Here is a 13408-nt window from a genome sequence, read left to right on the forward strand (position 1 = left end):
ATTACATCTCAATGGTTATCCGATCCCTTGTATCCTCCCATTCCTCCCTCCCTCCCACTTCCCCCTTACTCCCTTCCCCTATGACTGTGACTGAGGAGGATTTCCCCTTTATATGCTCATAGGGTATCGAGTCTCTTCTTGGTACCCTGATATCCTTCCTCTGAGTGCCACCAGGTCTCCCTATCCAGGGGACGTGGTCAAATATGAGGCACCAGAGTACCCAGATGGGTGGAGAGTGGGGTATGACTTTCACACGTACTCTTCTTTAATTTTTATATGTTCTGATGAGTCCAGTTTTGGGGAGCTAATAAATCTTCCTGCTCTACAGTGTTTGGTAAGGTTATGATTTCCTTTGGCTGCTCTGTTTTCAAATATTCATTTCTATTCTTCATCTAGGTTTTCTTTTACTAAAAGTTCATATCACAGATTATCTACTGTAGTGCTCACATGAAGTGGCTAAGAACAACAGTTTTTTTTTTTTTTTTTAACTCATCTGTGACTATTGTTTCTCATGCTGTGTTCCACTAGCTTTGGATTCTTGAGAACACTGCATGTGTGCAGGAACTCGGGGAAAACCCAAGAGCAGACAAATGACTTTAATTCAGTCAGACTGAAAATGAAAGCGAATTTGTTATGATTGGTGGATTCTAGAATATTTTCCTGTGAGCTGAAATTTTATGTCAACAATGAAAGACAGAAATGAAAATCCAGGTGATTGGAATTTATAAAGTTATGTGTGTTAGGAAGATTTCTGCTGCCCCTCTCACTGTCTCTGTGTAGCTCATCGTTTTGAGTCAATGCTAACCTATGGAAACACTCTACCAGGGTACAGATCAGTGCCTTGATCAGCCACCCAACAAACATCAGAGAAGCTTGTTTCTTGGTGTATATGGACATTTGCAGAGAGACTTTCAGCTGTACAATGTGCAGACATTGGGGCTCTCAGTCCTATGTCTTCCCTCAGTGTTTCCTGTCACAGCCCAGAGATCTAGGAAGAAGAAGAGGAAGAAAGACTTCAACCAGAGGTGATAGATGACTCCAAAGAAGCAGTGTAACCAGGCATAACAGGATTGGTGCCTATATGAACTCACAGGGACTGTGGCAGGAAGCACAAGGCCTGCACAGGCTCGAGCCAGGTGGAGTCTCAGAACCAAGAAGCTATGTAGAACTGATACCCATTAGCAAACAGAAAATCAGTTTTCTTCAATGGATTTTTAAAAATATTTTATTAATTTATTCATATTACATCTCAATTGTTAGCCCATCCCTTGTATTCTCCCATTCCTCCCTCCCTCCCTCCCTCCCACTTTCCCCCTACTCCCTTCCCCTATGCCTGTAACTTAGGGGGACCTCCTCCCCTTGTATATGCTCATAGGGTATCAAGTCTCTTCTTGGTAGGCTGCTATCCTTCCTCTGAGTGCCACCAGGCCTCCCCATCAAGGGGACATGGTCAACAGAACAAAGCGACAGCCTACAGACTGGGAAAAGATCTTCACCAACCATACATCTGACAAAGGTCTAATATCCAAAATATATAAAGGACTCAAGAAATTAAACACCACCAAACCGAATAACCCAATTAAGAAATGGGGCTCAGAACTAAACAGAGAATTATCAACAGAGGAATATCAAATGGCTGAGAAACACTTAAAGAAATGCTCAGCATTGTTAGTCATCAGAGAAATGCAAATCAAAACAACTCTGAGATTCCATCTTACACCCATCAGAATGGCTAAAATAAAAAATGGTGTCAAGTGACACCACATGCTGGCGAGGATGTGGAGAAAGAGGAACACTCCTTCATTGCTGGTGGGAATGCAAAGTGGTACAACCACTTTGGAAATCTATCTGGTGCTATCTCAAAAAAATGGGAATAGGGCTTCCTCAAGACTCAGCTATCCCACTCCTTGGAATATACCCAGATAATGTTCCAACACACAACAGGGACATTTGCTCAACCATGTTCATAGCAGCCTTACTCATAATAGCCAGAACCTGGAAACAATCTTCAATGGATTCTTTTTGAGTATATTGACCATACTCCAGGACAGGCCCTATGCCAGGAAGTTGACCAAACCAAACCAGTTTTTTCCTGTTGTTATTGTTGTTGGTGATGCATACATTTGTGTTTGTATGCACACATATGAGTGTGTGGATTCTTTATTTCGGGAATGCTTTATTTGTTATTGTTTTATTGGGTTTTTTGATCATTTTGGATTTAAAATTTTTAATACATTTATTTTATTGTACATGTATAAAACAAACTACATACAGCAGGGAGAACCATAGGACAATAATGAGGCCTATAAACGTTAAATTCATAGTGGTTTGGCTATTTGTATTTGTCCAGCTTGAATTAAATGTCTTTTCTGTCTTGTTGAGTCTAAATTTCTGAATGAAATTCAATATCTATCCTATCTCAACTCTAATAATTTAACTTCTTTATCTTGATCTAAAAAGATCTTATCCCTTAAGCAACTAAACTTGATTGTAAAACTATACTATCTGGCCTTCAATGCCCCTCAGAGACCTGAGAAGGAATAACATTTAAATTCCTGAGTAAACCAGCAGTGCAGCTTAGCAGCTTCCAAAATGTACAATTTGACATAGACGGTTTACTGCCTGGACAGTCACCCAACACCCTCTATAACATTTGAGCTTCATCTTCAGCTTTCTGGCCTAATATCTCTGCTAGACTTATTCGCAGGGCAGGAACTATTGAGGGCTTGCTTACCCTGTCTTGGCAGAGTGTGGTCGTCAACTCTGCCTGCATCTAAGCATCCCATTTTTAGGCAGAATTCTGTTTGTGGCAGGAATGAGGACATTTTGCCCAGTGGCTTTTTTCTCACATTTGAAGCCATCTCCATAAGGAGGCTCTTTGATGCTCATCTGCTGTTAGGAGTTAACTTGTCTTGTTGTCACAGACACCTTATATCAACTCAAACAATAAGCAGAAAACTAGTTTTAATTTTTCTGTGCATCCTGTACACCTTATACAATTATAATATTAGAACTGTACAATGCTTGTGAGAAATTATGTTTTCAGAACAAAATAACTGGATGCTGATGTTGGATCAGACTGACAGGATTCATTCCTTTCAGCATGATGGATGCCGACATCCTGCATCCTTCTCACTCCAGCCCTGGATGACTTTGTTCCTGTTACCCATCAGATTTGGACAGCTTCCCAGACAACACTGTAGAAAACTTCTGATCCAATTTGGACCACCATTTTAAATGCCTACTAAGTTGGAATCTCTCACCATTTAGAAACTGGACCACACATGCAATCCCTGGCTTGGTTAACCATTTTCTCCAATCTTTTTGGGTCCCTTCCAAGGTATTATTTGCCCCAGTTCAGTCTGAAGAAACCTTAACAAGACAATGCCCTCTGGGGGGGGGGGTAGTATAGGTTTCTGTTTGCTCTCTTGGTCTACAAATGCTTATTTGTCTCAGGAGGTGCTCATAAGTCATTATTGGTCTTATACGGAGAAAAAACTAGGTAAGATTAAGGAGACATCTCTCTTTTCCTTTACCTTGCATATGTAGGTAAGGAGATAGGAGATTAAAAGAAAGAAAGGGAGACATAGGAACATAAAGGGAGGATAGAACAAAAGCTAGATAGATGATTGAACCTACTCCTTAACTCAAGGCCTTAATTGTTACTCATAATGAAGGTCATATCTAAGTCATTGGTATAGAACTTAGTATATTGATACAAAACATGGGCATATCAAATACTTGTCAGATTTTAGCACAAGAATATATATCCTAAGTCTAACAGTTAGATATGACTCTATTGATATATGAGGTAGGATAGCTGAATAAGGTTTTCAGAAGCCTCAGAGACACACAGAATATGGCATTTAAAGTTCTTTTTATAATCCTAAGTTTCTTTGACAACAAGACAACTCCTGGATTTTGACTTTTTATTGGTATTGTTTTCAATTTGCCTTTCTGTTTTCTATTTCTGAATTAGAGAAAACATGAAATTTTGGGGGTGAGGAGGTAGGGAGAATCTGGGAGGGAAACAAGAACAAAATATATTGTATGAAAAAAATTAAAGAAAGTTCACATACAAGGAAAAAGACATTACTACAACAACAAATGAAATCTGATTACTGGTGTATTTTCAACTTTCCATTGGCACTTAAAATCAGCTGGAAGAGATGTCTTTAGAAGCAGAGGCATTGTGAACAGAAATATCTGCGGGAATTTGTTTGATTGCAACTTTTCTCTTCATAACTCAATCATATAGAGTTGACAATAATGTTGCTGATATTATTCATTAGTTCAGTGTATATTTTAATTACCTGTTGCATATAAAGTGTTTTCTAAGAAGGCATGGTAGCTAAGTGTTGAAAGTCATTGACTTTGGGGTCACTGTCGAAATATTTGCTGCATGTTTGACCTTGGACAATTGCTTAATATTTAAGCTTTGTCTACCCATATTTTTATTTATTGTGTAATTTTACAAAATAATTAGATGGCAATGAAACATTTACATTCAAATTGATATAATCATATAAATCTCTCAACATAGTTCTTGGCACAAGATTAGTACTTAGCAAATTCTATTCTAGCTTTTTAACTTATTTCTTTTGTAAAAATAATTGCAAGATTATTTTAATAAAAAGTAATATTATATGATAAGTTGACATTTAAAACAGAACACGTTAATAATTTGATCTATATGTAAATGAAAATACATGAGGAGATATATGTGACTGGATACTTTATAGTATCCATCTGAATACAGGACTATTACTTAAGACTGCTGTTTTGTATTTGATTGACAATGGATTTTTCATTCTTTGAACTGTATCAATTTACTGTTATTTAACAGCCACAGTTTATTCCAGCCCCACAAAGACCTGATATGCTATGCTACGATCATTGAATCACATAGCAATTTGTCTTCTCCCTTTTCCTTTTTGGCAATCTTTGTTCCTTGCAAGATTTACAGTGGCAACATAGATTATGAATAGCTTTCTATCCCCAAGGAGATTTACTATGAATGGAACAAGATATATGAAAAGGAAGTGCATCAAACTAACCTTGGCCTATATGTGATTCTATGGCACCCTTGTCTGGGTAACCTTAGAGTCATTGCATACATTTGAGCAATGTGTTGGAAGATAGTCTGGTCTTCGCACAATGACAAATGTAGAGTACATTCAGGTAATTTTGCAATATCTTCTACCCACATTTATTACTCTAATGTATCGCAAGACATTTGTTAGGTTGTCCTTCTAACAGTGAACATATAATTTTGAATATAAATATTCAAACATTTGGTATATTGGAGAACACTGATAGCATTTTTGGGTGGGGGAAAGGAATTTAGAGGGTTTTTTACTTTGTTAAATAATTGCCAAATTACTGTGTGTAGACTCTTCAGTGGATATTAACTCTGTTAAAAAATAAGTCAATGATATGACTGGGAAAACAAAGCAAAAATGCATAGAAAGCTAGTGAACAATTGCAACATTCAATAAAGGTTTGTATATGGCAAGCAATATTAAATTGTTTTGTAATATCCTTAATATGTTTTCTTCAGATGTGAAGGATAATTTCTAGCATTATCCCATGCATATGTGAGGTATTATCTGGGGGTCCAATATCCTGAAGGATAAGTTCAGTAACTCATGAGTTAAAGGACTTGTGTAGGATGATGAAGTGTTCTGTTGACTTAAGCCGGCATTGTGGATTGATGGCAGCCTAAGTAAGGCACATTACAGCACCAGAGCAGGGCTTCAAATTCCACCATGTACCTCTCAGTTATATTGTGGTCAAAAATATCATCTCTCCACTATAGACTGCCAAGATATTATCTGTTAAGAGAATAGCAGAAAAATAACCAACAGAATCCTAATCAAAAGAATCTAGCTGCTCACAACATTTGCGTAGTTTTTAATGGCTCACCTTTGACATTCAGGAAGATATCATTGTGAGAAACATGTTTATTTATAAATAAAATGTTTCCTATTCAGTTGAATTCAAGATAGTATTAAGAGTAGTTCTATGCTAGCATTGAGCTGATTACATAGTTATTGGCACCCTCTTCAGTGACCTTATATAGTGTACACTTCTCATACATTGTCTTCCATTTTAGCTTCCTGTTTTCTTCATATCACTTGACATATTGGGCATTAACTTAATACACTTTTTAAACAGTTTTCCACAATAGAGCTAGGTGTATCAAATTCACAGTCTCTAGGCCACTTACAGGCAAGGACATCTACAAATGTGGTCCAATACAAAATTTTAATCTTACTTAAAGCATAATAAGAATTTTTGTAAATGATTCTTTTTCTTCTTTTTTCTTATGTTAAATCAGTTGCAGGGTGCTAGAATGTAAATTTTTAGTGTGATAACATGTCATAGTGTCAAAAGTTGTGACATGTCTAGTAGACTGTATAACGGCAGGGGTTTGATTTGTCACTTTGCAGTTGTATAAACTGGACATATAATAGCACCTTAATATACAACAAATTTGATGTAGGTTTATTGAATGAAAATATATAAAATGAAGGCAGTAATGCTTGTATCATAGGTGAAATGAGGACAAAATAACATGAATTATGTCATTTAAGGAATGATGTATCTGAGATTTTATGGTTTCTTATATTCAAGTCTACCTGATTGTGAAAAGATGCTAAAAGGTTTCTATACATCATACAACACTGCTTTCTTACAGTTGGAGAGGACATAACCCAGAAGTGAAAAATAGTGAATATCCATCCCAGCATAACCCATACTAAATGGATTACTGAGGGAAAAGCATTTGCATTTTATTTTACATTTTTCATATATCTCACATTTTGTTCAGTGTGTCAGATTTGTGCTTTAATGACACTATCTGTGCAATAGATCATTTCATATTTTATGTATGATTTTAGCAAGTATAATATTAACTGCCTCTAAAAAAATCTATGGGTTTACATTAATATTGAGTGAAGCTTAGCACTCATTTCAGTGACATTTTCATGCTGCAGTTTTAACTTTGTATAAGGTTTTTTTTTTTTTTTTTTTTTTTTTTAGTTCTGGCAAAGGAGTTGTAGAAAAATAATTGTCCGAGATAAATTTGGTAATGTATTTCCAAATGACTCTAACATCGTAAGGCATTTTAAAGCAGCATATCAGTTTAAATTCATCCCTGTCCCTTGTTTTAGTTCAAATATGGGGCTCCTAATAAGAAATCATATCTAACAGAGTTTTCCATATGTTGATTTTCTCAGCCAACAGCATCTGTGTTGCAGAATCTGTGGTCAACTATGTCCTTGGTCTGCCTTTGTAGTGTTATATAAGACTTGGTTTCAGAAACTCTCTCTGTCTCTCTCTCTCTCTCTTTGTCTGTCTGTCTGTTTGTCTGTCTGTCTGTCTATCTTCAGTAGACTAAGATCTCTTTGAGATTTTGTTACTGAGACTAACCTCTCTACGTCTGTCAATTAAGTTATATATGCAGAATAAATGAATAAAGGCATCTCTAAGTTTCAGTGTATAATTCAGGGCCTAGAGCACAAGAAAAGCTCAGTAAATGGTAGGTGATGGCAAATGAACCATTGAACCATGTTTACTCTTTTATTTGTGGGACAGAACATCATTAAAAACATGTATATGAGAAGAGAGTCTTTGAGCCCCAGTTATTCATAGGTTTGTTGTCAGTGCTTCTTTGTGTGTTTTGGTACACAAGCCTACACCTAGTAACTAGTGGAGAGTTGATTACTCCAGACTAAATGGCTGAATGTGACTACATATCACAAGTTGCCTAGAGGGTGGTGAGCCTCCCTGAGGAGGACTATATGAATATGTGAGGTCTGATGCTGCAAAGCAGTTCTCATGAGACAGTGACTAGATGTTGCTGAAACATGAAATCATTCTCAAAATTTGGGACAGCTTTGGTGCCTGCAGGACTTGTCAAAACATTGTTAGGATTGTCATCTCCTGGTGGGTACAAAAAGTTTGGTAAGTTAATTGGCTCTTCCTTGGTTTAAGCCTGAAAATAAAGCACATGAGGAAGTGCTTCTCAGCATTTACCTGTGTTTCTCAGATATTTATATCTCTTAATAAAAGGCTTTAATCTTATTTGGCACATTTTAATAAAAATTTCTGACCACTTAGGCCATATTCAAATTGCCTGTTATCAGGGTAGAGAAGAGTATTTCAACTGTTAAATATGTTGAGTGGAATCCCAAAACCCTTGAAAAACCAAGCAGGCTTTTGAAAACCGAATTTACCTTATCCATCTACATATATGTAGCATACTTCTATTTGATAACTTTCATGGAAAAGCCAAAATGTATGGTTAGGTAGTTATTTTCCTGAAGTCTTGAGATTGCCAGAAGTATTGTATAAATATAATCACCAGTGAAAAAAGCAAGGGGTTTGTTGTTCTGTTATTCCTTTCATATAATTTTCATTTCATACGTAACACACAAATATATCATGTTTATAATTTAGAACAGGGTTAGGGTTTGGGTTTGCATTAGAGTTAGGATTAGGGTTAGGGCTAGGGTTAGGGTTAGGTTTAAGGTTAGGGTTAGGTATAGGGCAAATACTAGGGCTAAGTTTAATGATAGGTTCTCAGGGACTGGAGAGATGACTTCACATATGAGAGTACTTACTGCTTTTGCAGAGGAGCCTGTCTTCCATCACAGCACCCATATTGCAGCTCACTACTACCCCTGACTTCATTTCCAAGGGATGTGGCTTCTTTTGTGGCCCCTGTGGGCCCTTTGCATGCACATAGTATACATTAACTCGTGAAGGCATGTAAACATACAAATAATAAATAAATAAATGTATAAATAACTATTAAAATAATAACCCATTGTCCTTAGTTGGTACTGCAGTTTGTGCAAGCTCCCCCTGGGTCCAGATCCACCAACCTTGATAGTCTCTTTGTGGGGCTCCTGAACCCTCTGAGTCCTTCCATCCCCCCATTCTTCCACACCTCTCTCTTCTGGAGTCCAGCATTGAGTTCCAGAATATGTCCTGATCCTACATTGAGTGGAGACTCCCAGAGGACATCTACGTTGGCCTAATATCCATTTATAAGTGAATGTATACCATGTTTGTCTTTCTGGGTCTGGGTTACCTCACTTAGGATGATCATTTCTACTTCCATCCATTTGCCTGAAAATTTCAAGATTTTCTTGTTTTTAATACCTGAGTAGTATTCCATTGTATAAATGTACCACAGTTTCTTTATCCATTCTTAGGTTAAGGACAGTGGGTGCAATAAACCAAGACCCCCTGTTCAGATCTAGCCAACAGGCAGCTCATTCTACATTGCTGTGGGGAGAGCAAGGACTGCCTCTAACAAGAACCCTGCTGCTCCCAATTTGACCACCTCTCCTTGGTGGGGAGGCCTGGGGGCACACAGAGAAGGGAGAAGCAGGCCATCAGGGTGAGACCTGATAGGCTGTGGTCATATGGTGGGGGATGATGTCCCCTTCTGTTAGAGGTCTAGAGGATGGGAATAGGGGAAGAGAGAGAAGAAGGGTGGGAATGGGAAGATACAAGTGAAAGCATAACAACTCGGATGTAACCTGAATAAATTATAATAAGAAATAAAAAAAAAAATAAAGTTTCATTTGTATTTCCAAATAACCCTGCTATTACCATTTGTCACTGATCTTTCTTTTTCCCCAGACAACAATACCTACCAGTATATATGTGTTCAGGTCATACAAATTGCAAATGTGTAAGTTCACAAGAAAGGAAGAGATAGAGAACACTTTGAAATAATGACATATTCTACAGTTTCTGTGGCTTTCTGAAATTTTTTGTATTTCACTCATGATTTTTCAAGATCTTTCTGTATAGGTATTTTTATATTGATATATTATATTGAATTGAATTCATGCTGTATAAGTTGCATGGTATATCACATTAACTTCATATATGAAGATTTCACTTGTGTCTAAGTGTTCACATATTTGAAGACTGATGTAATGGACATCCTTGAAATGTAGATGAGTTTTTATATACCTAGAATTAGAATCCTCAGGGTAGTGTGTATGCGCTGCTCATATTCTGAGAAATACTATGAGGCTGGAGGATTAGATCAGTGGTGGAACCATTGTCCCAACAGAAATGAGTTACTGGGTTATATTCACAGCACATCTCTCTCTCTCTCTCTCTCTCTCTCTCTCTCACTCTTTCACTTTTCTCTCTCTCTCTCTCTCTTTCTCTCTCACACACATACACACATGCACAAATATAGGCACACACAATTGCTTTTGAGTGTACACTTAAAGCTTTACTATTAAAATAACCCTCTAAATTAATATTCTTAGTCACAGTGACAGGCAATATCTGTTTCCACATGTGACTTTTATACTAAGTAGGTTTCTCCTTTTCAGGTGTAATTAGGTAAAATGACATCCTGTTTTGGTTTTATTTGGAATGTCTGGTGTGTCACCTTGTATGATGTTGACTAGCCTCATGTATCTATTGTCTAGATCCATTTTCCTTTCCTTAATTGCCTACTTCCTTTCTAAGTTAATAAGCAATAGAACGAAGGGCACAGTAACCCCAATTATGCTCAGTTCATGTTAATGTAGCCACAATTAAAACTTATTGCTATAGACCATTTCTCTTCCAGATCACTTATCCAACATGTTCTTCCTTTGTGAGTCAAAGTCTGTTTTAACACATAGTATTACATATACCCTGGGACTGGGTACAGAGTACATAATGGTCACAGTGCTTCTACTTGCAAAACATATAGTGGAGAGGCCTATTTTCATATTCCATTAGCATTTCTCATATTAGAATTGCTACCTTTTGCAAAACTACTGATGATTTTTCTCTTTACTTCAAGAAAATTTGGTGTCCAGTAACCCACCATCATTAATAGAAATAACATATGTTGTCTGTAGCCCATCTTTCTAAATTTGTATGGGTGTATACACACACATGTGTATGTATATATATATATATATGTATATGTATGTATATATACACATATACATGTGTCTTTAGCCAAATTTGTGGATGACATTTATAAACATGTTGCTAAGGAAAATTGTTGGCAGTACACACGCACTACTTTTTCATGATAGAGTATATTTTTAAGACAATGGATTTTAGAATATCAAAGACTTACACTAGTGTTTGTTCACTTCCATTAACTTGATGACCCTGAGCAAATTACTTAATTCCCCCACCTCCTACCCCACCCCCATGTCCTGCCATTCATATATATATATGAGAGAGAGAGATCATATATCTTATGTAGATGTGTGTAAACAAATCTTTGTTAGAAGGCATGCTCCTGAATTAACAAAATAAAAGGATGAGTAGATACTTTTCTTATCCTTCAAGCCTGAGTCTTGATGGTATCAATTTCTTCCCTGCCTATGATATATCAGGCCTGTTATCACTTCCCTATTGTTGATTTCACATATCTCAAAGTACTTCAAGACTGACTCATTAGCATGTAGCACAGTTGCCTTCCAAAAATTTCAAAAAGAATATTCAGTGACAGAGAAACTTTATACATATTGATGTTTATTAATGGTTTATCTGTTATCTCAATGTGAAAATGAGACAAGGAGGTACGCCTGCATCTAGAAGTGCAAATGGTGCTAACACGCGTAAAAGCTAAAAGCAAGCAGATCCAGGTGAACTAGAACAAGAAAGTCACCAATATATTCCTCAATGGGAATTCTACTAAGATTCTTTTTCTACACTTAAAATTATACTCTCCATGGTAGGCTTGCAATGTAGGTATTTGTAAGCCAATTCTATAAGTGAGAAAGGCTAAGAACTTGCTAAGGAATACACAGGCATCACTTGCCCAAAATGAACTTTTAATGTAATTTCTTGAGTACTGCCAGTAAACTGAAAACATTATTGATGTCATTATGGGGGGGGGCACTGAAAGATTTTATGGAGTAACTGGCAGAGGATCCCTTCTGCTTTCATAGCCCTTGGACTTGAAACTCTGACACCAAACAGGGTAATAAAGAAGATTTGAAAGTTACACTGTGACCTTTATGACTATATTTGTATTTCTTCTGTTCTTGCTAGTATTGGAAAAGGAAAAAAATATATTTTTTCTAAAATTTAAAGCCAGTGTTCACCTAACACAATTGTGATAAAATTTCTTCTTTTGGTCATCTTCAGTTCTGTGTTTGAATCAGACTGATTTACATACATATGATATATTTGTTTTCATTCCAAAAAAAAAAAAAAAAAAAGCTCTGATTTTAAGTACTGGTCTGAACCAGATGGCCTCATTTCAAGTGCATTTGGTTGTTGACTGTTTTTGCAGCTTTAAAGGAAGAGAAACCTTTGTGAATCATGGTCCAGGATATCTGTTGATGCTACTAAATGATGAAATGTCATCCGTTTGAAAGAGTGATCAGTGTTTTAGCCAAATCGGTGGATGACATTTATAAACATGTTGCTAAGGAAAACTATTGGCAGTACACACGCACTACGTTTTCAGGATAGAGTATATTTCTAAGACAATGGATTTTAGGACATCAAAGACTTACACTAGTGTTTGTTCACTTCCATTAACTTGATGACCTTGAGCAAGTTACTTAATTCCTACACCCCCTACCCACCCCCGCGTCCTGCCATTCTTATTGCATAAGATGTGTTGGAAAGTCTAGTTCACAAACTGCCACAGGGATTAAGCGAGAGGAAGCAGGTAGACCCCTCAGCGAGCAGTGTTTGTTCATCATGAGCTGCGGCCACTGTTACTTAAATTATCCGAAAGGTAGTAATTACCAAAACACAGTCGGTGAGGGCCTGCATCAGGGTTGCCCAGAGTGCTCCTTTGGGAAAGCAGATTCCTGTCTGCCACCCTGACTCTCTTAAGACTGTAGGAGTGTGAGGATGGAGTCTGTATGTTCGTGTTTCCAGAGCTGGTACACATGGCTATCTGAGAATCATGACCATGGAAGATCTGGGAAAATGATAATGTTTCCTGCTCTAGTTCAGTACCATTTGTGAAAGTGCAATCTGCCAAGAGCTGCCTTAGAGACAAGGGAAATGATGGCCTGTTTACAAATTCAACAAGATCACAATAGCCGTTGTTTCCATGATAGGTACAATGGTTACACTGAGGACAATGAAATGAAGAACGATTAGAGATGATGCTCGATTCCCATTTTATTGCAAATCCACATATGTTCACATATCCATTTTGAGTGATACAGAGATGCTAATGTTAAATTTATTCTCATTCCGTTTGTGTTCTGGCATGGACTGACTGTGTGAAGAAGTAATTTTCATCTTCTTGGTGGATTACATAAAAATAGGGAAGAATGGCTTTTGCTTTTTGTAGAAAGTCATTTTCAGAGAAATGTTTCCCCATTTCTGTGTGAAGCAGAGAGATCTATGGACAGTTAAATAACTGTTTGGCTTCAAGGCTCAGTCCAGTCTT

The 13408-nt window shown here is 37.0% G+C and overlaps 1 protein-coding gene across 9 annotated transcripts in view; it reads left to right on the forward strand.

The window, feature by feature from the left end:
* Dlg2 (discs large MAGUK scaffold protein 2) overlaps window positions 1-13408 on the forward strand; it is a 1899378-nt gene that overhangs the window by 445676 nt on the left and 1440294 nt on the right. The gene's annotated exons all lie outside the window — the stretch shown is intronic.

This window comes from Acomys russatus, chromosome 7, assembly GCF_903995435.1.
Source record: "Acomys russatus chromosome 7, mAcoRus1.1, whole genome shotgun sequence".
NCBI classification, from domain to species: Eukaryota; Metazoa; Chordata; class Mammalia; order Rodentia; family Muridae; genus Acomys; species Acomys russatus.